Genomic DNA, 27558 nt, shown 5'->3' on the forward strand with positions numbered 1-27558 from the left:
TGGCTTCTGGAACAGGTCAAGCTCAAGTCTTCGTATCTTCAAATGTTGTCAAACCACTAACATTGATTTGGGATAGTTCAGGATGTTCTTTCTGTATTCATGTTACACAGGTACAAGTGTTTGGATTTTAAAACACCCTACCCCTCATGAATGTTTCTCTTCGAATTTTCAAAAGCCGTGGTAAACATAACACCCTCAACTTATCCGCAACAAAACTGGTATCAAAACTGATGGCTTCACACATGTGCACCTATCTGTCTGGCAACATTATCCACCCTTCTGGTAGGTACTTAACAGAATATAGCTATCATCGCTATACGGAGACCCATAGACACCCTACGCGTTATACACTCATATGGCCTGGCAAAATCATGTATCATCCTCGCAGGAATGCTTAGTCACAGTATAGTCTAATCACGCAGTCAGCACCAGAAGTGAACAACCAAAGCTGATTTGGATGGAACTTGCAGTCCAAAACCCCTGCAAACCAAGAAAAGTGGTTAGATATTTCCGTGAGATGTCTGGAAAGGAACGCAATGAACTTGTATCAATTAATAGACCAAAACCTAACAAAATATTTCTGTTAAAAGAATGAAGTTCTTGGTTTGTCCCGCCATGAATATCACCTGCGCACTCACAGAGATGCCCCCCCCCCCCCCCCCCCAACCCACACCCACACACACCCCAAAGAGAAACTAAGACCACTCGATCCAATTGACAGTAACAGATGCAACTATTTTAATTAACAGAAATTACAGCTATCTCAATTATACGTGTTTCCCAACAATACAGAACGATAAGTGATGCTGTAGCCTCATAGTTGGGTTTAAGACCAGTATCTGAACTGCATGGATGAAGACAAGAAAAAATCTATGCAAGTGAACAAAAATCTAGATGAGAATAGTGAAAATTATTGAACCAATGCCATGCATACCTCTTCCATCTGAACTAGAATGGCCACGAAGAATTTCCAATGGTACAATAAGTGGGTTCTGGTTAAGATCAGAATAGACCATTCCATGACATACATAGGCAGTACAATCCTCGGAGGATGAGGCAAAAAGAGGGTACTTTCTGTGAAAAGTAACACTGGTAATATCCTTTGAGTGGGTCCTGTAATTTAGCAAATAGGTTACTGGTATTGCACAAATTGAAAAGAGCAGCAACAGAGTCATGACAAACTGCCAGATAGAATGGCGGAATTTTACATCAAAAGAGACTACTTTGACCTTCACAATGCAGTGGACAAAAAAAAGATGCTGATTGACAATTGCAAAAAAGTGCAGTTTTCGAGAAAAAACAATTGTAAAAGTGCAAGCAGTAACCACATCATCCAGGTAGCAAAACACCATGGTTTACCAATATTGCAACATATTTATCAAAATATTAAGTTGGTAGAAGAAATTATGATCATCAGACATTCGTGTAGGTAATCACTGCTATTTAAAGAAAGTGGAACATACGAAAATCAGCTTTTAAGATGCATCTCAATATTCATTTCCATTATTTTTCCACGGAAATAACTTCCAGCATCCAGCCTGTAGGAAGGTTCATATACCATGCAAAGAATTTAACAGTGTCTATATTGTAACCTGGGCAATGCAGGCAGAGATCTTGAAAAATTACTTGTCTTTTTATTTCAAAGAAAGGGGATTGAAATAAGAGAAGAATCATACTTTAGAGTCTTGTATGGTCGCGTTGATAGATCAGTATCAAACCAGCACAGTTTGCCATCTTTGCTTCCCACAATAACATTATCACCTACATAAAAGAAATGGGAAATAATTACAATACCTATAGAGTCAAAAAATGATATTAACCTACGAACATGTACAATCAGTTCAAAGCAACTCCATGGAACAATTCCAAATTTGAAAAACCACTATCGAGCTGACTTGTTAATTGTGACCTACCAACAGGATGGATCGAGATGGAGGAAATCTCACGGAGACCTGATTCTAGCTTCTTTACCAACTGAGCCTTTTGGAGATCATAAACCTGAACAAACTTCTTAGTAGCAACAAAGAACATCTTCTGACTTAGATGGAATGTTGCCGCAACAGGAAGCCCTGGCAGTTTACGGAAAGGATGGTGCGAGTGCTTTTTCGAGAGCTGATGCAACAGTACAGCTTTTGTATCACGTACAAAGGAATTAAGGTGTACAATTGGGTGGGAAATTAAAGGTGTTCACATGGCACAACTGTGGTGAAGTAATCTCCCTTAAAATGCCAATCCACATTTGACACAGCCTAAATAAAGGGTGGAAATAAAACAAAAGGATATCACTTGGCACAACTGTGGTGAAGTAATCTCCCTTAAAATGCCAATCCACATTTGACACAGCCTAAACAAGAGATAGACTGGGAAGCAAGGAAAACATTATTAAGTTCAAAGTGAAAAAAATTGAAGTAACAATCTGGTACCAGACCTTATGATGAATCAAGGTGATTCCATCAAGTTTTTCATATTTCATCCACCTCACAGCTGGTTTCTTACCATCTGCAGTATAATAATAGTATTTCAGAAGACTGGAAAAGGCAGTAATATACTGAAAACATTGATTGGCTAGCAATTCAACACACGCGGATGGGCCTCTGGCCCAGTGGTAACTCCCGAGGATGGGAGGCTACCGGTGGGGGTTTGAGCCCCCGTCCCACACCGGGTGCTGAGGCCGTGTGCGTGTGTGCTGTCGTGTGTGCGTGGGTGTGGTGTGCGTAAGCCTCGGTATAGCGCATTTCGAGACTACTCGAGCAGCTTCGTCTGCGTTGAGTCCGGTCAGCGTGAGCGCCCAAAATCTTACATGACTCCCCAGTGCTCCTGGGTGCTTTAAAAAAAAACAATTCAACAAACCGGTATCATCTTGAGGAGCCATTTCACCAATCTGGAGGAGCTCTTTTGCCCTCATTTGCACTTCTTCACTCCCCACCCCAGCGTTAAGAAGTAGTAGGTCATGTTCCCTGCACCAAATAAAATGAATGACAAGAATAAATAAAGCTTACAGACAGGAAAATATGCTAGAATAGAAAAATGCATACACAATAGCGGCAAGAATAGGCCTGTCAGGTGCAGGATTCCAGGCAATATGACGGACACGGACATCACCTCCAACATCCCAAACTTTAAGACAGCGACCAGTTTCAACCTCCTAAACACGAACTGTACCATCGGAAGAACCTTCAGAAAAGGAGCAATTCTAACTTAACAGTGGAACACTAAGTTTTACGAAATGATCTTCTAAAGCAGAGAAAACAGGCTCGCAGCAGTTAACCTTACATGCCGCAGCTTACCCAATATTCCATGTGTACCTAAGCACAGCCCTCGATTTTACGGTCACCTTAGCAGTTGTAGTCATTTTTTCAAAAGCAACTTCGATTTACTACTTTTTGCATATCATACCAATCAATTCATCCCCCATATGAGAACTTTCTGACTTGATTAAGAATACAAGTTTTGCTTAGTGGTTAAATTATGAAACTTTTCACCTTTGTTCCCATTTGAATCAACAGATGGTTTCCACTCCATATAAAAAAAATGAACTCTAGATTTCCCTGCAATGCCAAGCTGACCTAAATTCTGAACTTCTTCTTTGTGGTACAATGATGAAACAACTATACAACTATTATTTTTGTGGAAGAAATTCTGAGATTTAGCTAGTGCTACTATTTTAAGCAATGATATATGGAATAAAAAAATACTTCACGAGTACAATATCAGGGTTCTTTGTGCATTAGTTAATATCAGCCCATTTGGGTATCAGAACATTCTCTGCGTGTACAATAAGATAAATACATAAAACAATATTACCAAAAAGACAGAAAAACTATCAATAGCGCATACCAGATGCCAGCCACTGCCCAGTCATTTCAGCTGAAATTGATTTTACAGGACCCGTATGGCCCTTGAACTCAAGGTAACAAGTTTTCGGGTATGGCCTCAAATCCTTTTTACTTGGTAACTTGGGCTTGAGTGACTCGGGATCAATATTTATCTATGGAGTTGTCAAATATTTGGTGCAAATTAGAGACAAATAGTGTCTTTCAAAGAAATAATTGGAATGAAAATAACATAGGGGCTCTACTTACACGCTTTTTGCGGGTTCTAGGGCATAGATACAGATCTAGACATCGATCAAAACCTTCCCTCAGTGCTTTCTCATATGCAGGTACACTTCGAAGGGACTCAAATCTGGTGAAGTGAATGACTCAAATGTCAAAATACTTAGACAGTGTAAGACAATGGACAATGAAAAGGAAGCATGACAGATATTAGACAATGTAAGACAATGGACAATGAAAAGGAAGCATGACAGATATAATACCGTTTTGGAATAAACTTCGGACGATCCTCCTCATACATAAGCTGGTATGAATCTATTTCCTCTTGTGTGGGAATGTATTCAACAGAAGGATTATATGACTCTTCGTGACCTGATATTCACCATAAAGGAACAATAGAAATTTTAAAATGTATATGAAGACTCAGTGAAAACATGTTCTCACAATTTCTGAAACATTATTATAGAAGTGGCTAATTCTGAAGAAAGAATGAAAAATACCTGGTAAATTAGGTTTCGGAGCAGGATTGTAGCTCAAGCCTTGTCTCTTATTATCTGTTGTATCAGTTTCATCTCCCCACAATAGATATAAGTTAGGTTCCTCCTTTGGCTTATCAAACTTTATCCATCCATTACGAATGGCTCTTACAAGCTTAACAACCTGCCACCAGAACACATGAGCTCAAATTTCTGAACGGTGCACAATTGAATTAAGATGCAATACAATCCACAGCAGCTCAAGAGACAAGATCCAAAACAAGTCCTGTGGTCACTGAAATAACCATGCAGGATCCACAACACAAAAGTTTACCTGTTCAAACAAAAAAGAAGCTGCACAACAGAATGATAGTAAGTTATGTCAGTTTACAAATTCACTAGTGAATGCAAAAATCAAACACAACAGTAGTGAATGCATAACTCAGTCATACCACAACTAACTGTTACTTCCTAAAAATGTGGTATTTTCAAAGACGAGAGGCCCTAGGTGGGCTCGAGCATGTCAGGTGGAGTCGAATTGATCCCAAAGAATCAGGCTAACTCTTAATAAATGAGTTACTACTGTTGTTGAAGATATGATTACAATTAAGAATAAACAGTCGTGTTCGAGAAAAAAAATTAAGAATAAACAGTGAAATGATCCAGTTCTACCCTCCCTAGTCTAACCTCTAATCCTAGCAGCCACCACCGCTTGGAAGCCCATTTAGTGGTGTTTATCCTTTTACGACCCAAGGATTAATAAAGGCTGCCAGCTAGCAAGCAGCTGCTTAGGCACTGCCTAGGAAACCAAATATCTTCCAGGTGATAGCGAGTGAATGAGTGATGGCATGTATGGCTATATTCTTTTAAATGTTATTCTGTGTAATTCTATGCTATTAATAGAGTTGGACCACCACCTATGGAGGTGGCCACTAAGACATGCGGATTACTGCCCATAATCAGTGTGGCAGGACATCAACACCACCAAGTGCCTATCCACTGCCTTGGCACCTTTTATTTTGTCAGCTAGGTGCCTAACTTTAATATCTAGATGCCAAACACCACCAAATGCTGGAATACAACAAGACGAATTTAATATCTCACTCATGAATATTCATCAGATCATCGCATATAAAACACTGCTTAATGGGATCAATTATTTTAATGAATCAGTACATAGAGATCTGGAAAGAACTAAGAACTACAACATTCATACAAACAGTCAGATTGATAAAGAAAATGATCTAACAAAATAGGATAGAGATGAAATGCAGGATATACCTTCTTCTGCTCCCACTTTGAAGGCACAAATCGCCTCTTTGGCTCAGGAGCACTAGAAAGCGGATGGCCTTTATCCTCATACTCAAACCAATCAACATAATCCTAAAACATAAAAGTCTGTCAGTATGTTGCATCCAGGTACTATAAACACATGAGCCAAAAAAAGGAGAGAGAAATCATTGAATGGTAAAAGAACAATTCATTTGCATGAATCTGGATAGCATTAATTGGCACCATGGATAACAAATTCAAAACTATGTATATCTGTACAGATTATTATCAGCGAAACTAAGTTATTGTTGACAGCCAATTCTGGCAGTTTAGAGGCCGGCCGGTCAGACCGGTCTGTTCAGTTGTAATCCGAGTAGGCTTCGTTTTATTTTGAAAATTCTTATATAAACCAACTTGGAGAGGGGTACGACTTCCCCGGCCTATAAATATAAAGGCTAAGGCCGATTGAGGTATTCCCAATCGAATCAATCAAAATATCGCATTATTTTTTATCTCTCAAATCCTAGTCTTTTCCAACCCTAGATTGCTTTCTTCTTTCGCCTCGACGACGTTTGAAGACGTTCTGAGTGGCATGCCGACCTTAGAGCAACCCTAGCCGCGCAAGCTCCGACGGGGTCCCTCCCGAGCTCGCGTTTCTAGGTCTTCGCGGTTCTCTGCTCCACACTGGTCAGACCAGTCTGCGGAACCAGTCAGACCGGTCCACCAGGGCATCACTAGTTCAGATCGTTTTGACGATCTCCTACGCGTTCTAGCACATTCGAGTGTGTTGGCGCGATTCTGTGTCAACATACTTTTTGGCGACTCCGCTGTGGACAGATTAATCTGGTTTTAAAACCGATCTAATCTACTCCTTGAAGAAGATGGGCTCTTCAGAGATCGACAAGGAAAACATCATGACGGCTACAATGGAGGAGCTCACCGAAGAGGAGCACAAGGCCTACCTTCTTGTGGAGGAGCGCGTCAAGGCACAATTCTTGAAAGGCTTCAAGAAGGATCGTGGTGGCCTCATCAAGAGGGTGGAGGAGTTCGTACTGCCATCTCTCATGCTTAGCAAGGATAAGGTTGAAGAGATCCCCAATGTAAGCCTCTCTCCCTCTAATATGTTTGATAGAATGTCATCCATAATGGATCAAAAGATTGTTGCTGCACAAGCTGCTGCGGGTGACATTTTGATTAAATTGAGTAGTGATGTTGATGCGCTAAAAGGTAAACAACCTATGTCAGATCCTAACTCATTAGATCCGAGTTCGGCTACCCCTGAGTTCACATCTGAACCACTCTATGGTATGCCGCTGAACTCGTTCTCAGGGCAAACCCCGCCACCGTCGACCGTGCACACAGCACCAGCCGGACCGGTCCCACAGACCGGTCAGACCGGTTATCAAACCGGTCAGACCGGTTACTCAGTACCGTCGCCGACGCCTCTCGAGACAACTCCAGGTTCGGCTGCCCCTAGCCGAACTAATGAATTGTCATTGTATACACCACCTCGCACTACTACTGTAGCGGGAGGGCCACGAGGATCTGGACCTAACCAAGGACCGATCCCGACTTCTTCACAGATGATGGCGCATGGAAATTCTAATGCACATCGTTTTTCTGAGTTTTATACCAGCTAGCACTATCAGGCCGATCTCCTTAAGTTCAAAGAGGATCTGGCAAATGCGATTAAAAGTAAGCTTGGGGTGGATATGGGTACTACACGTTTATATCAAAAACCTTATCCCGCTGAGTTTGATTTTACTCCTTTTCCTGCTGGTTGGCATATTCCTGAGTTTACTAAATTTAATGGTGATGATTCTCGTACAACTTGGGAACACGTTAGTCAATATGTCTTGCAATTAGGAGAAGCCGGTTTCAATAATGCTTTGTGTGTGCGTTTATTTTCTTTATCTTTGACTAGAATGGCTTTCTCTTGGTTTTCCTCGCTTCTCCTAATTCTATTCGCAATTGGGCTTAGTTGAAGCATAAGTTTCATGATCACTTCTTTCGTGGGGAAACTGAAGAAAAATTGTTGGACTTAACATCGATTAAGCAAGGATGTGATGAATCTTCTTCGGATTATTTCAAAAGATTTAAAGAAATTAAAAATCGGTGTTTTAGTTTGACAATTTCCGAAAAGGATTTGGCGGATTTGGTGTTTAATGGTTTACGTTCTTATTTGAAAGAGAAACTCGAGGGCTTTGAATATCATACTGTGAATTTCTTGCAAGTCAAAGTCATGGGTTTAGAGTTTAAACTTAAAAATGCCAAAGATACTTTCAAGCCTCATCGGTCCAACACACATATTCTTGATCATGAATCGGATAGTTCGGACGATGATAGCAAGGAAGTATATGTTGCTGAGTTTGTTTGGCCATCAAAGGCCAAACCCGGTTCAGTTCCGTCTCTCAAGCCGATTCAAAAGAATCGGCAACAGGAGCTGAAATTTACTTTTGATGTTTCTAAGTGTGATCGGAGTTTTGATGAATTGCTTAAGAATGGTAACATCCGATTGTCACATGCTATTCCATCTCCCGACGAACTTAAACGACATGCATATTGTAAGTGGCATAACTCTACATCTCATGCTACTAATGATTGTAATGTTTTTCGTCGACAGGTACAATCGGCCATTAATGAAGGACGATTGGTACTTTCTGAGATGCAAATTGACAAGGCTCCTTTCCCTATTCATACGCTGGAATTGAACAATCCAAAGGTGCTCATTCGGCCGGAACAAGCCGAAGGAGCTAAGGGGAAGAATGTTATCATCGGTGATCCAAGACCGATGGATACAAGTGACAAAATCCTTGCCCAGGAAGTCATCAAGGAGAAGACTGATGATGGCAAGGATACTCTGAAGATTATAGTCAGAAATCCCAGACTCAGGGGGCAAGGAAGCTCTCCACCAGAAAATCGGTCTGCTGATCAAGAACGACCGGTCAGACCGGTTAGACCGGTTCCTCCAGCCAGTCAGACCGCTCTGGTGACCGTCCCCGGACTTTCAAGCCAAAGCGTCTGGAAGTGGGTACTTGGAAGACCAACGAGGTAAAGGTGCAGGGAAGAACTGCTAATTAGAAGCCCACCTTCAACCAGTTGTTGAACAAGTATACAAATGCCGTTCAAAATGATCGGCCGCTAAAAAAGAGACCGCGATCACCACCGCGTCAAGACTGTCCAGTGTCCCCAAGGAGGGAATCCAACAGGCGCAGGGGTGATGTTGTCGTATTGTATCCTCCCCAGATGTGTGCTACTATGCCATGGGTGCCTCCGGCTTCAAATGCGACAAATCCGGCATGGGAGCATGGGGGATATGGTTGCAGTGCTTTCCAATGCCTTATCCTCCATATTATCAAGGAGAAAGCTCCAGAGTACCCGTGCATGACCGATTGGGGCCATGCCAATCTGGTCCAGTGCTGCAGGATGCACCGGTCAGACCGGTCACCATGGACCGGTCAGACCGGTCTCACCAGAGGCCGGGCCAGGCTCCTGTTCCAAGGTTTGAGTATGGCGTCAAGGGGCAGAAGCCTGTTGCTGATCCAGAGAAGTCTAAAGCCGATGTTATTCAAATCGGTGAAATCAAAGTGCCCATAAAAGACACGGGCAAAAAGCCGATGGATATTGAAGAATTGGCTGATGTTCCTTCACAAAAGCAACTCATAGCTAATGATAATGAGGCTGGTAGCAGCAAGAGCGCAGCGGACAAGTACCATCAGCCTAGGTGGTGCCCTTCGGGTTTAACTCATACACAGAAGAGGAAATTGCAGCGCCTTCGCAACAAAGAAAAGAAGGAGCAGGAGAAAGAGAAGATGAGGGATGAGGACTTCAACAGATACAGGTCCATGTTCCCTCAGAGCAAGGTTTGGAAGGTCAAGACAGCTGATCAGCCAGCCAGACCGGTCGGACCGCCGCAGCCGACCGGTCAGACCGGTCAGATAGACCGGTTAGACTGCTCTGACCAACCGGTCAGACCAATAGAGCCTACTGCAGAGCCAGCAGCCGAATCGACACCGCCCATTTTGGTTACTTCTGTTGACGAAGCCCCAGCAGTTACTCTGACAGCAGAAGACGAGGAATTGGTGGATTATGAAGCATCTCCGGAGTTCACCAACTTGGAGATTAATGTGGTGCACTTGTCTTCGGATTACTTCGTGGTTCCGGAAGAGGATTTGGCTCATCTTCAGTTTGGGCCCCATGAAGCTGTGTTCCAGAAGCCAAGCGAGAAGGACAACCATCTGAAGGCTCTTTACCTGAGGGGACACATCAACGGGAGGCCGGTGACTCGCATGCTAGTGGATGGTAGGGCCAATATAAATCTTATGCCCTACTCACTGTACAAGAAGCTTGGTGGCCAAGACGAGGACTTGATCACGACAAACATGACGGTCAGTGGTGTTGGACGGAGCGAGCCCCTTAGCGCTAAGGGAGTTGCTTCCATGGAGCTCACCATTGGGAGCAAGACGCTTGCTACGGCTTTCTTCGTCTCGGACTTGCAAGGTAACTACAATTTGATTCTTGGGAGGGATTGGATTCATGCAAATCAGTGCGTTACTTCTACCTTGCATCAGTTTCTTGTTCAGTGGATCGGCGATGAGGTTGAGATTCTCCATGGGGACACTTCATCCTTTGTTGCTTTAGCCAATTAGGATTGTATTAGTGCACACGACAACATCAAGTGTTTATCGGGCGTGGATCTGTCCGATTATGATTTGATTAGTTGCACTAAGGATGGTGTGACATTCCGAAAAATTCACTAAAATTAAATCACGCGCTAAAATAATTTTCATCATTGAGCTCAGACTTTTCCCACCCGATCTCCTGATCTTCCGAAAGACCGGTCCCGACATCAGAATAAATCACTGTCTCGTCTCTTTCTTTTTCCTATTCCGCGCGTCGCGTACCGCCGACCGACGCATCACGCCTGACCGGCGCGCGTGCGCGTCCAGCCGCGGTCTCCGCCGCGAGATCCGCCGGTCGATCTCCCTTTCTCTCTCTCTCTCCTTTTTCCTTCCCCTTTTATTTTTCCTTTTTCTTTTCTTTTTCCTTCTCTCTCCCTCCTCCTTTTCCTCCCTGCTGCGCACCGCACGCTGTAGAGCAGCTCGCTGCCCGCTACCGGCCGCTCCCCGTCCTTGCTCCATGCGCGCGCTCTGCCCCGGCCGACCCCACGCACGGCACACGTGTGCCTGCTGCCCACGCGCTCGCCTGCTGCCGCTTGCGCGCGCCCCGTCCACGCGCACACGCGATGTACCAAACGCGCCGCGCCGCCCGCTCGCTGCCAACTCGTCCCGTCGACGTACCGCACGCGCACAGGCCCCAGCGCATCATGCGTTCCACGCGGCCGCGCCGCTGGCCGTGCCGTCCGACGACCAGAGCATCGCCACCGCCTTCCTGTGCTCGCCTGGCCGACTCGCCGCCCGTGCCGCCGTACGCGCACTGCTCGCTCACAGCGCCGCCGCCTCGCTGCTCGAGCCGCGCGGTGACAAGCACAGCAGCAGCATGTCCCCTCCTCCACGTGCACGTCGACGCCCTCGGTGCTCACGCCGCTCCACGATGGCCGAGCCGGCTCCAATGCCATTAAGGCGGGCTGCGAAGCTCGCCGGGCCACCACTAACGCGGCCACCGCCCCACCGCCTTTCCCCGCCCTTAAATAGACCTCCACGCCGCGTTCCGCCATCACCACAACCTCCACCACCATCCTTAGCCTCCTCCGCGAGCTCCCAGTGCCGCCACCACCGCCATAGCCGCCGAGCACGCCGGCCACCACGGAGCCGCCTCCTCGCGCTGCCTCTGCCCAAGGCAATGGGTGCATTAGGACCCCCTCGCCTCCCTCTCACTCTCCCTCCTCTCCTTGGCCGCCGTCAAGCCCCACCGCGGCGCCACCATGGCCGCCGCCACCTGCTGCCGTCCGCCGCCATGGATTTCCGCCCTGCGGGCCTCCTTCCCCAAAATCGAGGGGCGAATCGACCCCTTGAACCTCTCTCTCTCTCTTTCCCCTCCTCCCGGCCGCCCCCGAGGCCCAGGCCGCCGGCGAGGGCCACCGCCGGCAACCCCGCGCCACTCCCCTATTTCCCAGTGAGGGGAAAGGGAGAAGAAAGGCATTTTTGCCTTTAGGCCCCTGCCTTTCCCGTTATTTCTTAAAGAAGCCTCTCACCTCTCAAGTCCTTTTACAAAAGAAACCCTCCCTTTTATTATATTTCAAAACAGACCCTTCCACTATATAACACATTTATAAATAGACCCCTACCTTTTTCTAGATTGACCTAAACACTCTCTAGAATTCCAATCGGGACCTTTCACTAATTACAAATAAGTCCCTGGACCTTTGTTTGGACCCTAAACACCCGGTTAACTTATCATTCCATGTGCCAAACAATCTCCAATTGACCTGAACCTTTACCACGCCATTCCTATTATAATTCTGGCCATGCCATTAAGAAATCGTCCAAAAATATTACTCCTATCTCCATATTTTAATTGTTTCCGATTCGAGCTCAACGATAAAACCTTTATTTCTTTTTCTTGATTGTGCGTTTGTTTGTATGCGTCATAGATCACGGTGTGAACGAGGGAGAGCCCTTCGACGAGCAGTACTGTGAGCAAGCGAATGAGGATCAGTTCTGCGACCCCAAGCCCGAAGGACAGTACTTCGATCAGGACCTCCCGGATGGCTTTGAAGACGGCAAGTTCAATCCCGCCCTTTGATGCATGTTTTGTCCTAGTTTTTATAAACACAACCTATTGGCCTGTTTTATAAAACTGCATATATTTTGCTTGCTGAAAACATGGTTGGATAGCCACCCCTTGATTTGTTATAACCATTCCTTGGCCACCTAGATTAATGTCTGAATGTGTTTGGACGTTAATCGCCGCTAGAATGCTTAGGACATTAAACACGATACAACTTGTTTTATAAACGGAAAATGCGTGAGTGTGTGGGAAGGGAAAAATGTGGAATTTTCGAAAGATAAGTTTAGACAGGATGGATGGCACTTCTGTGTGATTTGCCAAATGGTGTGCTCTAACCTGTGTTGTTAAGCAAGGAAGGGAGATATCCATCTTGTCACAAGTAAGGACCGAGTTGGTGTGTCGTCTCACCTAACTCCACTATCATGCAAACCACTCGACCGTTGAATGGGCAACGACTTAGCATAAACCCCACTAGTTAGTCTGATAGCCATCCGGAGAGCTGAGAGCAATGGGTGACCAAGGAGAAGGGATATGCTCTGTGTGACTTATGCCCCGGTTATACCTCGGTGATAGGTCGATGACCCCTTGGTAGATCCCGTGGTGGCTAGTCAGGTCTAGCTAAGGTGGGTAATGGCTTTGTTGGAATCTGCACCGACACTAAGGTGAGTTAAAATCTATTCGAATAGCCGTGCCCACGGTACTGGGCGAGTTACGGTGTGGTCACATAACTAGTGTTTCTTCTGGGAATGGACGGGTTGGCGTGAGTTGTTTTGGGAAAAGTGTCTGGCAGTTGTGCCGAGTGCTGCGGCGGATGAGGAATCCGGTAGCAACTTAAAACTTGGATCATGTGTGGATCAACACTATGTGTTACTTGGTATAAGAAAACTTGCTTTGAAAATCCTTTCTTTTAAATGAACCCCTGCATCAAAATTTGCTTTCCGCAAATAAAACCCTAGTCTCATCCTTGATTTTCCCTGTGCATTATATTCTGTTTACACCCCCTCCGTGGGTGTGGTTGGACTTGCTGAGTATGTTTGTACTCACCCCATTCTTAATTTTTACAGAGGAAGATCCATACTTCGTTCCCGAAGACGTTGAGTAGAGGTTCCGTCCTGCACCCAACCTTGTCTATGGATAGGGTCACCCGCAGGAAGTTCTGTATGGCGCAAGACTCTGATGACCCCCTCTTCGTAGTTAATATCGTTGTGTGGGTGTTAGTTGTTATCCTCGCGATAGTGGCGCTTCACTGCCCACTTCCACGTAGAGTTGTACGGTGATGTATCGTCTGATGTAATAAAAGTGTTATCAGGCTCCTAGGACTGATATTGTATTACTTTTAAGTCCCCTCTTATGAGGGGACGCTTCAGATGGTATCAAAGCCGTAGGTTGGCCATAGGACGTGACCCTTAGGATCAAAACCCTTTTCAGGCCTTTTCACATTAGGATTTTTCCCTACTTAATCCTTTTTCCACACATAAACTCACCGCTGATTCTTGCCCTGTTCCAGATGGCTGACAATGGATGGAGTGGCAGAATCTGCTATGCAGAGTTCGGCCTTCCTAAGTTATTGATACTCAGCCTGGAACGCATCAGAATGGTGGACCCACCAGAGTATGTCTACCGGGAGTACGACTCCAGGGGCACTCTTCGGTGCGACGTGATGATTTTCGTGGGAAGAAGCACCCGCTACCCTGACGTAGACCCCTGGTTCATCTCCACCACTGGCTTTCGCTTCCCCGACACCGACAGAAAAGCCGCTTGAAAAGCCCTGCGACGTCTGCGTGTGATCTACAAGCATCATCTTCAGCGGACTTCTATGGGATTTTTCCCGCCTACTGAAGGAAGAGGACGCTCATGGATTGCCCGGATAAGAGGACTTGGCAGAGAAGAAGAAGACCTAGAAGATACGGTCTCCCACCTATCCATCTACCTCACCGGCCTGGATGAACTTTACCGCTAACATGCGGCACAATTGAAGCACCAAATCCACAGGGCAGAAAAGGCAACCCAAGAACAGGAGGAACAACGGACAAGAGCCGCACGCGCCGAGTATTCCCTAGCCGCTCTCCAAGCCCAATGGCAAGAATACGAGGCTCGCAGAGGAATAGATGGATGGATAGAAGAAGAAGAAGAACCCGAACAGACCTATTGGGATAAGGGTACTCAGACCGAAGATGTTATGATGGAGCAGTGTCTTCCCCCAAAGAAAAGCCCTATCCAGACCGAAGAAGAGTCCCCATGATAAGAGTAGCGCTCCAAGCTAGAACCCTAACCTAATAATCGTGTATCCCTAAAATATGTATCCCACAACGTTGTAATAATAAATACCAACTACCCCCTTTCGTACCCAAATATTTGTGCAAGCTTGTTCACCCTATCTTTGTTTTCAGATGGCTGAGGAAGGATGGACCCAGGGCAATTGCTAAGCTGCACCTGGTTTCCCCAGCCTCTTGATCAATTCCCTGAAAATCCTTGGCGTTACGGAACGCCCAAGGTATTACAGCAGAGAGTACGAGCACCATGGTACTCTCTGCTGCAGGGTGATCCTGGTCATCGCCAGAAGTGATCGCTACACCGACATCCAGCCATGGCAAGTGACCACCACAGGGTTTAGGCACCAGGACACCTATCCCTTGGCCGTCAGGAAGGCGCTCCATTATATATGCCGGATTTTTGAAAGACACCTCACCCCCACACTAATGAGGTTCTTCCCGCCAGCCATCAGAACCCCAGTTTGGGAGGCTCGCATGAGAAGTCTAGAATGGCGCCGCCATGAAGAAGACCCTCTGTACCAAGTGGTTGCCTACCTAGACTCTTTGGATCAGCTCTTTGATGAGCAAGCCAACATTCTGAGAGAGAGTAGACCCATCGAGCCGAGCAAGCAGAGCTCGCGGCAAGACTGCAACAGATCCGGGCAGCCCATGCCGAGGCAAGAGCCGCAGCCGTGGTCAGCAGCAAATGGACCAGAAGCGGAATGCCAGTCGCGGTAATGGTTGCTCAGGAGTCTCAGGCAAGCTCGAGACCGGTGTATGCAAGAATGGACCAGAAGCGGAACGCCAGTCCCGGCAATTGGGGCAGACCATATTCTACTCGGGACGCCCGTCATTGGATGGGGACCACTCTTGAGAACCCCACAAGCCCCACCCGAGAACCCTGAGAGGTCTACTGCCGCCATTGAAAGAGAGGCTGCTACGCAACCCCAGGAAAACGGAAACCTAGAGGACGGCGACCAAGGACTAATCGCACACTCCGCCCCAGAAGAAGGCTCGCCCCGCGAGTAGGATGCCCGACGTCATCCCAGTGTTGTACCCTCCCAGCCCCTTTGGCTTAAGTTGTACCCTTAAGTGCGAACCTGTACCCGGACGTGTAGTACACGTTTTAATCTCGTCCCCGTGTTGTACCCTCCCTTGCAGTAATAAAGTTGTGTGTGCTTGTTTTTTGCTTGATTGTGTGCATGTTGGTAGACTGTGTGCTTTTCGGCAGAAGGTAGATTCTGCCTTTTCAAAAATACGAATTAAAAAAACTTAAACATCACTTATTCCTAATCCCAATCTCACAAAGACTCTACCCAATCTCACAAGGATCACCGGGGTGTCCGACCCTAGAGGGGGAGGGGGTGAATAGGGTCGCTAATCGCTTTTTAACCTAGGGCTCAAACTACTTGCATAAGATAAACCTAACACGTACTACACATGCTAGTTATGACTAAGGTTTATCTATGCTACTCTCTACTTACCCCTAAAAGACTTACAACCTAGCCAAACCAAATCAAACTAACTAGGAAAGTAAAGGTATGCAAGATAGAGTAAATGCGGAAACGTAAAGCGGTAAGTAAAGAGGTAAGTGCAAGAGGGATGCAAACTCCCGAGTAGACACGGTCATGTAACGTGGTTCGGCACGAACGCCTACGTCCACGGGACACCGAGGCTCTTCCGATCACCGTCTTGCACTTCGCCACCAAGGCGATGCCGGCAAGCAAAGGCAAGTGCCCCTAAGACACCGAGTCTCGTGCACCGCCACCGTCTCTCTCGGTCACCCGGCCGTAATCCACTACGGAGCTTCTCCACCAAGGAGGGGGCCTCCTCTTCCCCCACACAAAGTGTCGTTGCCACTCCACACCACGACGGAGGGTCACACGACGGATCACAAGTTGCTTGCCGCAGCAAGACTTCTCTCAAGGGAGCTCTCGCAAGAACTAATCCCTATTACAAGCACTAAGCACTCTCACAAGTGTGCTTAAGCCTATATGATGTACAATGAAGCTCTATAGTGGTTGGAGATGTTCTTGGGTGTGTGTGGGATGTCCAGCAACCCCAGCACTCTTCAAATGGCCGGGGTGAGGCGTATATATAGGCCACCAAGTCTTGTAGCCGTTGCTCCAACGGTCAGTTGAAATTCTGCGTATCACCGGTTGAACCGATGCCTCAGGCAGGGGTAGCGTCGGTTCATCCGGTCACTCATAAACCAAAGTAGCCGTTGAGCTTCTGACAGCTGACGTAGTGATCACCGGTTGAACCGATGCTTTGTACTGATGCATCACCGGTTCATCCGGTGCTTAAGAATCTTCTCCTGGGCGCTGACGTCATTGCACCGATGCTATACTCCGATGCACCGTCGGTTAAACCGGTGCTGAAGAAACTTCTCCTGGGCACTTGACATCGTCTCTGGAACAAAGGACGCCCAATGCACCGATGCCCTCTTCTTGGACCGTCGGTTCAACCGGTGCATATAGGCTGACTTGGCTTCGTTTCCCTCCTGCACCAAATATCCTAGCGTCGGTTCTTCCGACAAGCGTCGGATGCACCGATGCTAAGGCATCGGTTCTTCCGGTGCTCCTGATCCGAAGAGCTTGAACCCCCATAGGGGCAGCCCTTCGGGTCTTGCTATGCCTATCTTCTCTTTCTCTTTGTCATCACTTGAACCTAAAAGCCTGAGAATGGTCATCTTAACAATCATATTAGTCCAAGTGTTGTGTTGTCATTTGATCACCAAAATCACTTGAAATGGCATAAATGGTGCCATGTTCCTTACAGTGACCAAGGAGAAGGGATATGCTCTGTGTGACTTATGCCCCGGTTATACCTCGGTGATAGGTCGATGACCCCTTGGTAGATCCCGTGGTGGCTAGTCAGGTCTAACTAAGGTGGGTAATGGCTTTGTTGGAATCTGCACCGACACTAAGGTGATCGTGTTGTGGTACCCCGCTTGTGGGTAAAGTTGCACACCTCTGCAGAGTTAAAATCTATTCGAATAGCCGTGCCCACGGTACTGGGCGAGTTACGGTGTGGTCACATAACTAGTGTTTCTTCTGGGAATGGACGGGTTGGCGTGAGTTGTTTTGGGAAAAGTGTCCGACACTTGTGCTGAGTGCTATGGCGGATGAGGAGTCCGGTAGCAACTTAAAACTTGGATCCTGTGTGGATCAACACTACATGTTACTTGGTACAAGAAAACTTGCTTTGAAAATCCTTTCTTTTAAATGAACCCCTGCATCAAAATTTGCTTTCCGCAAATAAAACCCTAGTCTCATCCTTGATTTACCCTGTGCATTATATTCTGTTTACACCCCCTCCATGGGTGTGGTTGGACTTGCTGAGTACATTTGTACTCACCCCATTCTTAATTTTTACAGAGGAAGATCCAGACTTCGTTCCCGAAGACGTTGAGTAGAGGTTCCGTCCTGCACCCAACCTTGCCTATGGATAGGGTCACCCGCAGGAAATTCCGTATGGCGCAAGACTCTGATGACCCCCTCTTCGTAGTTAATATCGTTGTGTGGGTGTTAGTTGTTATCCTCGCGATAGTGGCGCTTCACTGCCCACTTCCGCGTAGAGTTGTACGGTGATGTACCATCTGATGTAATAAAAGTGTTATTAGCCTCATGGAACTAATATTGTATCACTTTTAAGTCTTCTCTTATGATGGGACACTTCAGATGGTTTTGTTTCTGCTGTACTAAAGCCGATGGATAATCGGCTAAATCATTTATTGTAAATTAGATGAGTACAACAGAAGCTCCAGAAGCGACCGGTCAGACCGCTTGTGCCGACCGATCAGACCGGTCCAGTGCCGACCAGTGCAGAGAGCCGACCAGTCAGACCGGACTGCCCGACCAGTCAGACCGGTCCAACACAGAGTGGTTACAGCAGAGGCTAGATCAGTATCGGGCGCGTACGAATGATATGTGTGAAGCCATTGAAGATTCTGATGATCTAGACAAGCTGGGCCAAGGGTTTGCATTGGCCGATCCTTTCGAATAGGTAGACATTGGTGATGGAACTGTCCCTAGGCCGACCTTTGTAAACAAAAATTTATCGGCTGAATATAAAGCCGATTTGGTTAATTTATTGAAAGAATATGTTGATTGCTTTGCTTGGGAGTATCATGAAATGCCCGGTTTAAGTCGTGATCTTGTTGAGCATAGTTTACCGATTAAAACCGGTTTTAGACCTTATAAACAACCGGTTAAGGGTTTCAATCCCATTATTTATGACCGAATTAAAACTAAAATTAATCGTTTACTTAATGCTGGATTTATTCGGTCTTGTCGTTATGCTGATTGGATCTCTAATATTGTGCCCGTTGAGAAAAAGGATTCGGGGAAAATTAGAGTGTGTATTGATTTTAGAGATCTTAATAAAGCTACTCCCAAGGATGAATATCCTATGCCTATAGCCGATATGTTGATCAATGAGGCTTTCGGACATCGTGTCATCAGTTTTCTTGATGGTAACGCCGGTTACAATCAAATATTCATGGCCGAAGAAGATATATCTAAAACGGCCTTTAGATGTCCAGGATTTGTCGGCTTGTTTGAGTGGGTTGTTATGACTTTTGGTTTGAAAAATGCGGGTGCTACTTATCAAAGATCTATGAATTTAATCTTCCATGATTTGCTTGGTGTCCTCTTGGAGTTGTGTTTGTCTCTTTATTATGCTTGTACCAAATTAAGGTATTATCTACTATCTAGTACTTGCATAGTAGTATGTCAAACCGATGTGATGAAACATATGTTACAAAAACTGATTTTGAGTGGTAGAATCGGCAAGTGGGCTTATGCTTTGGTTGAATATGATTTGGCTTGTGAACCTTTAAAATCTATGAGAGGCCAAATTGTAGCGGATTTTATTATTGAGCATCGGATTAATGACAAACATGATCTAGAAGTCGGCTATATTACTTGTAAACCATGGAAGTTGTACTTTGATGGATCGGTTTGTTATGATGGTCAAGGGATTGGTGTTGTTCTTATTTCTTCGAATGGTGCTGTTTTTGAATTTTCAAACCGATTGGAAGAAGAGTGCACAAATAACCAAGTTGAATATGAGGCTCTTCTATTTGGCTTGGAATTCTTGCAATCCATGGGCGTGAAGCATGTTGAAGCCTTTTGAGATTCTCTTTTGGTGGTGCAGCAAGTATCTAAGGTATGCCAGTGCTATAATGGTTCTCTAAATGCATATCTTGATAAATGCCTCGATATTATTTTTTCTTTCGATGAATTTATTATCAAACATATTCCGAGGGAAGAGAATGGAAAGGCAAATACTTTGGCTCAGCAAGCATCTGGCTATAATGTTACGAAAAAATATTTCAATATTCGCAAGCCGATGCAAACGAAAGCCGAGCGTCTAGTTCTGGATGCACCGGTCAGCGAGACCGGTCTGACCGGTCCAGAGACCGGTCCAGAGACCGGTCTGACCGGTAATGCAGTTGTTGGTTTTGATTCGGCCAAGAAAGATGATTCAATTGTCTCAGCCGAAGCTCAGGATTGAAGGGTCCCTCTTATAACATATTTGAGAGATACTGGTCGTGGAGCGGAGAGAAATATTCGGCGTTTGGCTTTTAAGTATGTTTTAATTGACGATGAGCTTTATCATCAAACTGCCGAAGATTTGCTTCTCAAATGTTTAGACTCGGATCATGCCCGGGTTGCTATGGGTAAGGTTCATGAAGGTATTTGTGGTACTCATCAATCGGCTCCCAAAATGAAGTGGTTACTTAGAAAGACCGGTTTCTATTGGCCCACCATGCTATCCGATTGTTTCAAATAATATAAAGGGTGTGAAGAATGTCAGCGGTTTGGTAATTTGCAATTGGTGCCTGCTGCGTTAATGCATCCTATTATTAAACCAGGGTCGTTCCGAGGTTGGGGGTTGGATTTCATTGGACAAATTAATCATCCATCTTCAAAGGGGCATCGCTTCATGTTGGTTGCTACGGATTATTTCACTAAATGGACCGAAGCGGTTCCTTTGAAGAATATGACACATAAGGAGGTAATTGAGTTTATTACTGAGCATATTATTCATAGATTCGACATTCCACAAACTTTGACAACGGATCAAGGTTCTTCATTTATATCAAAAGAGGTGCGTGCCTTTGCCGAATCTTATAAGATTAAGTTGCTCAATTCATCTTCATACTATGCTCAGGCCAATGGGCAGGCCGAGTCTAGTAATAAGATTTTGATCAAACGTGTCAAGAAGAAGATAGAAGGAAATCCTAAGAGGTGGCATGAAGTGTTATCCGAAGCATTGTGGGCTCATCGTATATCTAGACATGGTGCTACTAAGGTTACTCATTTTGAGCTTGTGTATGGTCAAGAGGCCGTTTTACCTGTTGAGGTAAATCTGGACGCATATAGATTGGCAAAGAAAAATGACCTCTCCGCTGTTGATTACCATGATTTGATGATGGATAATATTGATGAGGTGACCGACAAGCGTTTGAAGGCTTTGAAGGAGATTGAGAAAGACAAGCTTCGGGTGGCTAGAGTTTACAACAAAAGGGTAAAACTTAAATCTTTTCAGGTTGGGGATCTGGTTTGGAAGACAATTTTGCCTCTTGGGATGAAAAGCAACAAGTTTGGCAAATGGTCGCCAAGTTGGGAGGGTCCATACAAGATTATCAAAGTTATCTCTGGTAATTCGTATATGGTGGAGACAGTGCAAGGTGAGCGTCTACCAAGGGCTATCAATGGGAGGTACTTGAAGAAGTTATATCCTAGCGTATGGCAAAGTGCATGAGGACGAAGATGGCCGGTATTGAATATCACCCATAGTTTTATTTTTTAAAACTTGTATGCTCTGTGTAAAACATGTACATCAGGATAGTTCTTGCTTTTTGGCTTGTGAAACTCACCAAAAAGTAGGGGGGGCATATGTTGACAGCCAATTCTGGCAGTTCAGAGGCCGACCGGTCTGACCGGTCTGTCCAGTTGTAATCCGAGTAGGCTTCGTTTTATTTTGGAAATTCTTGTATAAACCAACTTGGAGAGGGGTACGACTTCCCCGGCCTATAAATATAAAGGCTAAGGCCAATTGAGGTATTCCCAATCGAATCAATCAAAATATCGCATTATTTTTTATCTCTCAAACCCTAGTCTTTTCCAACCCTAGATTGCTTTCTTCTTTCGTCTCGACGACGTTTGAAGACGTTCTGAGTGGCCAGCCGACCTCAGAGCAACCCTAACCGCGCAAGCTTCGATGGGGTCCCTCCCGAGCTCGCGTTTCTAGGTCTTCGCGGTTCTCTGCTCCACACCGGTCAGACCGGTCCGCCAGGGCATCGCTGGTTCAGATCATTTTGACGATCTCCTGCGCGTTCTAGCGCATTCGAGTGTGTTGGCGCGATTCTATGTCAACAGTTATACACTAGCCATATGTCGTCAAAGAATCAGCAAGCGTTTTCACATAGTACTTAAGCTAATAAGTAACTGAGTTCTCATTAAAGTTATATTGAAATCACGAGCATATGTGTTCAGTCATCCACAAAGATAATATTAGGACACTTTACAATCATTCACTTATCATCTAAACACAGCACCTTAAGTAAATATATAATAGATAATGATTGCAGTACATTCTGGATATGGATCAACATTGGCATGTGGAGTCTTTTCCTTTAACAATCTGCTAATTATCTTAGCCTCTTCCTTTGTAATCTGAACCTCCTCATCATTATACTCATCATAGATCTTTCTCCTACATTTGATGATGGAGAAAATAAATTATGGGATTAAATAAATGAGCAAAGAAAATGATACTAAATACAGAAAACCAAATGGTACAAGGTGTAAAGACAAAGAAATGGTACAAGGTAAACAATCAGATACATCTCATAATTGGCACAGGGAGATACGAATTTCTCCATATTTTAATAGTTATGGTTTAAGAGGTTCAAGCATATTTTGGGAAAAAAAACCTAAAGGTGTATAGTCTGGAGCACCGAATCAAAATGATTGTAATAAGCTTTCTTATTGCATGTTCTAAGCAAATTATAAATGTACAAAAATGGCATGTAGATAGATTGGATTGGATCAAAATTGATGAATTTCAAGGACTTTTCCACTCCATGTCTTGTCCTGTTGTAAGATTTACAGATGTAAAAAAAGTCAGGTAACTAAAAATTCACGAATATGCAGGAGATCCGCATATCATTGCATTAAGAGAGAAGAAAGGCCAAAGTATTGAACACAATCTCACCAAGAACATCAACCAGCAGTGACCTTTAGTCGTTACACAAACAAAGACAATTGACCAGGCAACGTCTTACACAGCCAAAAGTCCAAAACATACTCTTGAATCTATAGCAGTTGAAAGCCCAAATTTTTACATCAGATAAAATAAATAATAATTTAAGGTATGGCTTTTTGCAGTAATAACCAAAAAGATGGTCAAATACAACAAACATATGTTAAGTGACGTTCTAGGCTCTAAAAAAGGCTAAGGCCCAACCCACACACAGGATGAGTCTACAAACATGTAGAAACTCTCTAGCTTCCATCCTCGCTTCACCCAAAATGATGAACCTAGAGCTGCTAAATTTGACTGTTAAGTTTATATTTGCTACTGCTGTACGCATCATAAAGCCTCAATGGATCTAACAAACCATTACAACATTTAGGCCACACAAACCACTGTAACTGGCCCGGGGTGTAAACAAGGATAAATAGTGAAAATATCATACAGGTCACCATATTGACCAAGCAAAGATGAGACTAACACAAGTTATTACCCCATCGATGTCACACCCGGTTTATGAAGACAAACCGAATGCATCTCATATGTGCGCCAGGATCAGTTTACACACATATGATTAAACATAAAGTGAATATCACAACTAGTGCAAGCGTAAAGAGAGTATTAAAGACTTTATTACAAAACCGAATATCCTAAACGAGTAAATAATCATCTAAAGAGTAGCAGCGGAATCTTCTTCAGCACAGGCAGATGACTGGGAGACATACGCCTAGAAATCCTCGAAGTCTTCAGGAAACTCCGGGCAGTTGTTATTACGGTCTGAGCAGCAAGTATGCAAGGGTGAGTACACTTATGGTTGGTACTCAACAAGTGGTAGGGAAACAACTATAATATATGCAAGGCTAATTCAAGGAATAGCTGACACGGTTTAACTGCACTCAGCAATTTTAGTTGATCATATTTTATTAGCAAGCATTAACTAGATATAAATATATACCATTAAACCCATAAGATAAGTATATATGAAAATATACAACATAACCATAAGTAAAAGCATCGATTTAGATCAACTTCAAGTTCAATTATCATGTGAGGGTCCAAGCCGCTCTTGACCGTGAGCACGGCTAACCGGTTAGTTTTACACTCTGCAGAGGTTGTACACTTTCACCACAACTCGCGTAAAAGCTCCGAAGAACTTTAAACCCAACCATGCAAGTGCGGGCCAAGCACCATATCACACTTCCTTAGGTATGACTGCATAGGAATGCTACGAGGCCTTTACAAAGATTCCCTAACCTATGACAACCCACTAAGGTTTCAAGCCAAAGTGGTCATAACACTGCCCTAATGAGGTGATACCTTGCCAAAGGATCATAAAATAATACCAATTGCCCCAAGAGGACTGAGCTATATCCCATCAATGCATCCCCTCTTGCCCTTTCGGTAAGATTGTCACAAGCTAGAGTTTCTAATTAATCAGCCAAGACCAGAGCCATATAGTAATTGTGGTTGTACTGTTTTCTTGGGTGGTTCTCCATGTTCCAATTAACACATATGATCTTGATTAACAACATTAAGCCATCATGAACATGAAGTAAAAAAAGTATATCATTTGTAATATCATCCACCCATAACCAAGGTAAAGCGACTAGCATAGCTACCCAACATGTAAATAAACCCAAGTTGATCAAGGAATAAGGTAATCAATACTAGGCATGTCCTTAACTCGGTTCCCATCATATTATAGACACATGCATGTACATAAAAGTAAATGTGATAGATTTGGTGATTTCATGGGTCAAAAACATGATCAAGGGTCCACTTGCCTTCCTCAAACTGCTGCTGGTCCGGTCCTCCGAAGTCTTGATCTTGCTGCTGCTCCTCGAACTGCGGATCGTCTATCGCACCAAACACACACATGCAAGCAAACAAATACAAACAATAAGAAACAGTACACCAAACAATATAAACAGTACAAAAAGATGTTACTAAACTATTCTACTCGTTGCAACGATCGCGTGAGCGCAAAGATCATCGAAAACGGATCTAAACCGAGAAAGTTATGGCTAAAACAAGATCTAAGGGCTAAAACGCAATTAAACCTTATACTCAGGGGCTAAATCATAAAAACAGGGGCTCTTTCATAAATTCTTTTGAACTGCTGAGGACGGCGGGTTAAATTTGATAAAACAGAGGGACTCTTTTGCAAAATTTCTTTGGGTTGACCGTTTTCTGGCTGGTTGACCTGGATGGGATCTAATCTGGGCCGTTTGATTTAGATTCGACGGCTGCGAGGGGGTTGGGGCAGACAGCGGCGGCGCTGGACAGCCGGTGGCGTGGCGAACGGCGGCCTGCGGCGGCGAGATGGCCGGACTTGGCCGTTAATGACCGTCCGGACTTGGGTTAGGCTCGGATCTTGGACTGGGAGCACGCGCGCGAGCACGCGAACTCGATGGCGGGGCTTGTGAGGGACATAGGCGAGCGGAGCGGGCGTGCGGCGGCGCATGGCGGAGCGGCGGCGGCGCTTGCTCCGACGAGCTAATGCGCGCGCGAAAAAACAAGATAGAAGGAGAAAAGGGATCGAAGAGCTTCACCACCTTGATGCGAAGCTCCTGGAGGGCTCGAAAGCGGCGGGGGCGCGACGGAACGGCGGCGCAGCGTTGACCCGAGCTCGGGCGGAACATCAAAGGCGGCGGCGCAGCTAGGGTTTGCGGAGGCGGCGGCTTCGGTTCGATGGGGGTTCAAGGGGGGGTCTCGGGTCCCTTTTATAGGGGCGGAGCGCGGGCCTTGGCGTGCGGGCCCAAGGGAGGCGTGGCGGCGCGCGTGCTCCTCCCGGACTCGGGGAGAGTCCGAGTCCTCCCCGAAGTTGGGGGTGACGGATGGGTCCCACGCGATAGAGAGAGAAGGGAAAGGAAAGGCTGGAGCGGACTGGGCCGCGAGCTGGGCCGGCGCGAGCGAAACGGGCCGCGGGAAAGAAAAGGAAGATGGGCCGGTTTGGGCTGGAAAAGAAAAAGGGAAAAAGAAAAGCCTTCTCATTTTCTGAAACGATTCAAACACTATCAATTTAAATTCAAACTCAAGGATTTGAATTTAAGTTGAACAACAAGCAAATAAAAATGCAAACCAGCATGAGATGCACACACCTATTTTCCTTACATTTATTTTATGGCTAAATAATTTATTTAATTCCCGACAAATGCTCTAAAATCAACAAGAAATTAAATAAAACCTTATCGCACCTTTAACAATCCTAATTAAATTTATTTAGGCTCCTAATTTGAAAATACGGGTGTTACAATCGATCACAATGAATTTGCTGAAATCAGTTAGAGCTAGATTTTTTTAAAAAAAGTAATCTTTAATGTGGGAGATTTTATGTATAAGCATAAAGATGTTATAACTCCGTAGTCTCCAGGAATACAATTCTGGCCACAAGATGTTAATCCTAACACGCTAAAAGTACAAGGGAGAAATTAGCACAGCAACACTCCAAAGATGTGTAAATTAGAGAATAGCTTCCAATGCAAGCTTCATAAGTTCCAGGGCAACGTGTTTGTGATATGCTGATGTTATTTTCCAGCCTACAAAACTCCTGTTAGGTTACCAACCACTATGCAAATCATCACAAATGATAAACATGCGGCAATATAAACATGCGCCATTGCCATGGGACCATTCTCAAAGCTAAATCATTCATCAATTCTACAGCGGTCAGAATTGATGAAAGCTGATTGAGTGACTGCAACAGAGCAAGCTCAAACCGTACCAATTCTTGTCGTCATCCGCGTTTCTAAGGTAGGCTTCGATACAGCCCTCCCTATCGCGCTTTTTTGATCTTCCTCCCCTCAATGTCGTACCCAATGTGCTCCTCGTCCTTGTACCACTCCAGAGGCACGTCCCCGACGGTGTTCCTTGGCGCCACCTGCAAACAACAGTAACAACTAGCTCAATTTGACCCCAAATGCTCAGACAAGCAATACGGAGCACGATTCGCAGCTTAAGCAACTCAAATGCAGTAACAAGTACTAGCTCAATGCAACCTCAAATACTCAGGCAAGCAATACCGAGCAGAGCAACGAAACAGTCCGCGAATCAGCAGCTTAATTAACTCCAACACAAAGAAAGCGAATGCCTCACCTCATCCTCCGACGAGTCGCTCTCTTCTGCCGCCCCCTCGTCCGACTCGGCGTCGGAGCTGGAGCTGGAGCCGGAGCCCTCGCCGCTGTCCTCGAACGACAGCGACTCCTGCAGCCCACGCGGAACCCCCCAAAACTTGCTCAAAAATAGAACGCCGCAACCAAAAAGAATCAGGGACAAAAGGCGTCAAAAATTCTCCGACCTCGTCATCGTCCTCGGACCATACACCGTCGCTCCACGAGGAGTCGTCGCCGGAGAGGTCGTCGCCCCGTGCTCGCGCTCACCCTCGCTGTGGCCCATTTTCGGCACCGGAAGGCTTCGCGTGCTGCCGCGTTGTAGCTGCGTGGGAGAGGAGGAGAGCGGCGGCGGTGGAGGCGGCGGGGGGACCGGGATCAGGTGCAGTCGTAGTAAGGACTGCAACTTTGGCAGTCGCGATATAGATGCCCTCAT

At 45.4% G+C, this 27558-nt stretch overlaps 1 pseudogene; it reads right to left on the minus strand.

Annotated features, from left to right (window-relative positions):
• Window positions 1-203: 203 nt before the first annotated feature.
• LOC120659883 lies at window positions 204-27408 on the minus strand (annotated as a pseudogene).
• Between the last annotated feature and the right edge of the window lie 150 nt (window positions 27409-27558).

Source organism: Panicum virgatum, chromosome 2N, assembly GCF_016808335.1.
Source record: "Panicum virgatum strain AP13 chromosome 2N, P.virgatum_v5, whole genome shotgun sequence".
Classification (NCBI taxonomy): domain Eukaryota; kingdom Viridiplantae; phylum Streptophyta; class Magnoliopsida; order Poales; family Poaceae; genus Panicum; species Panicum virgatum.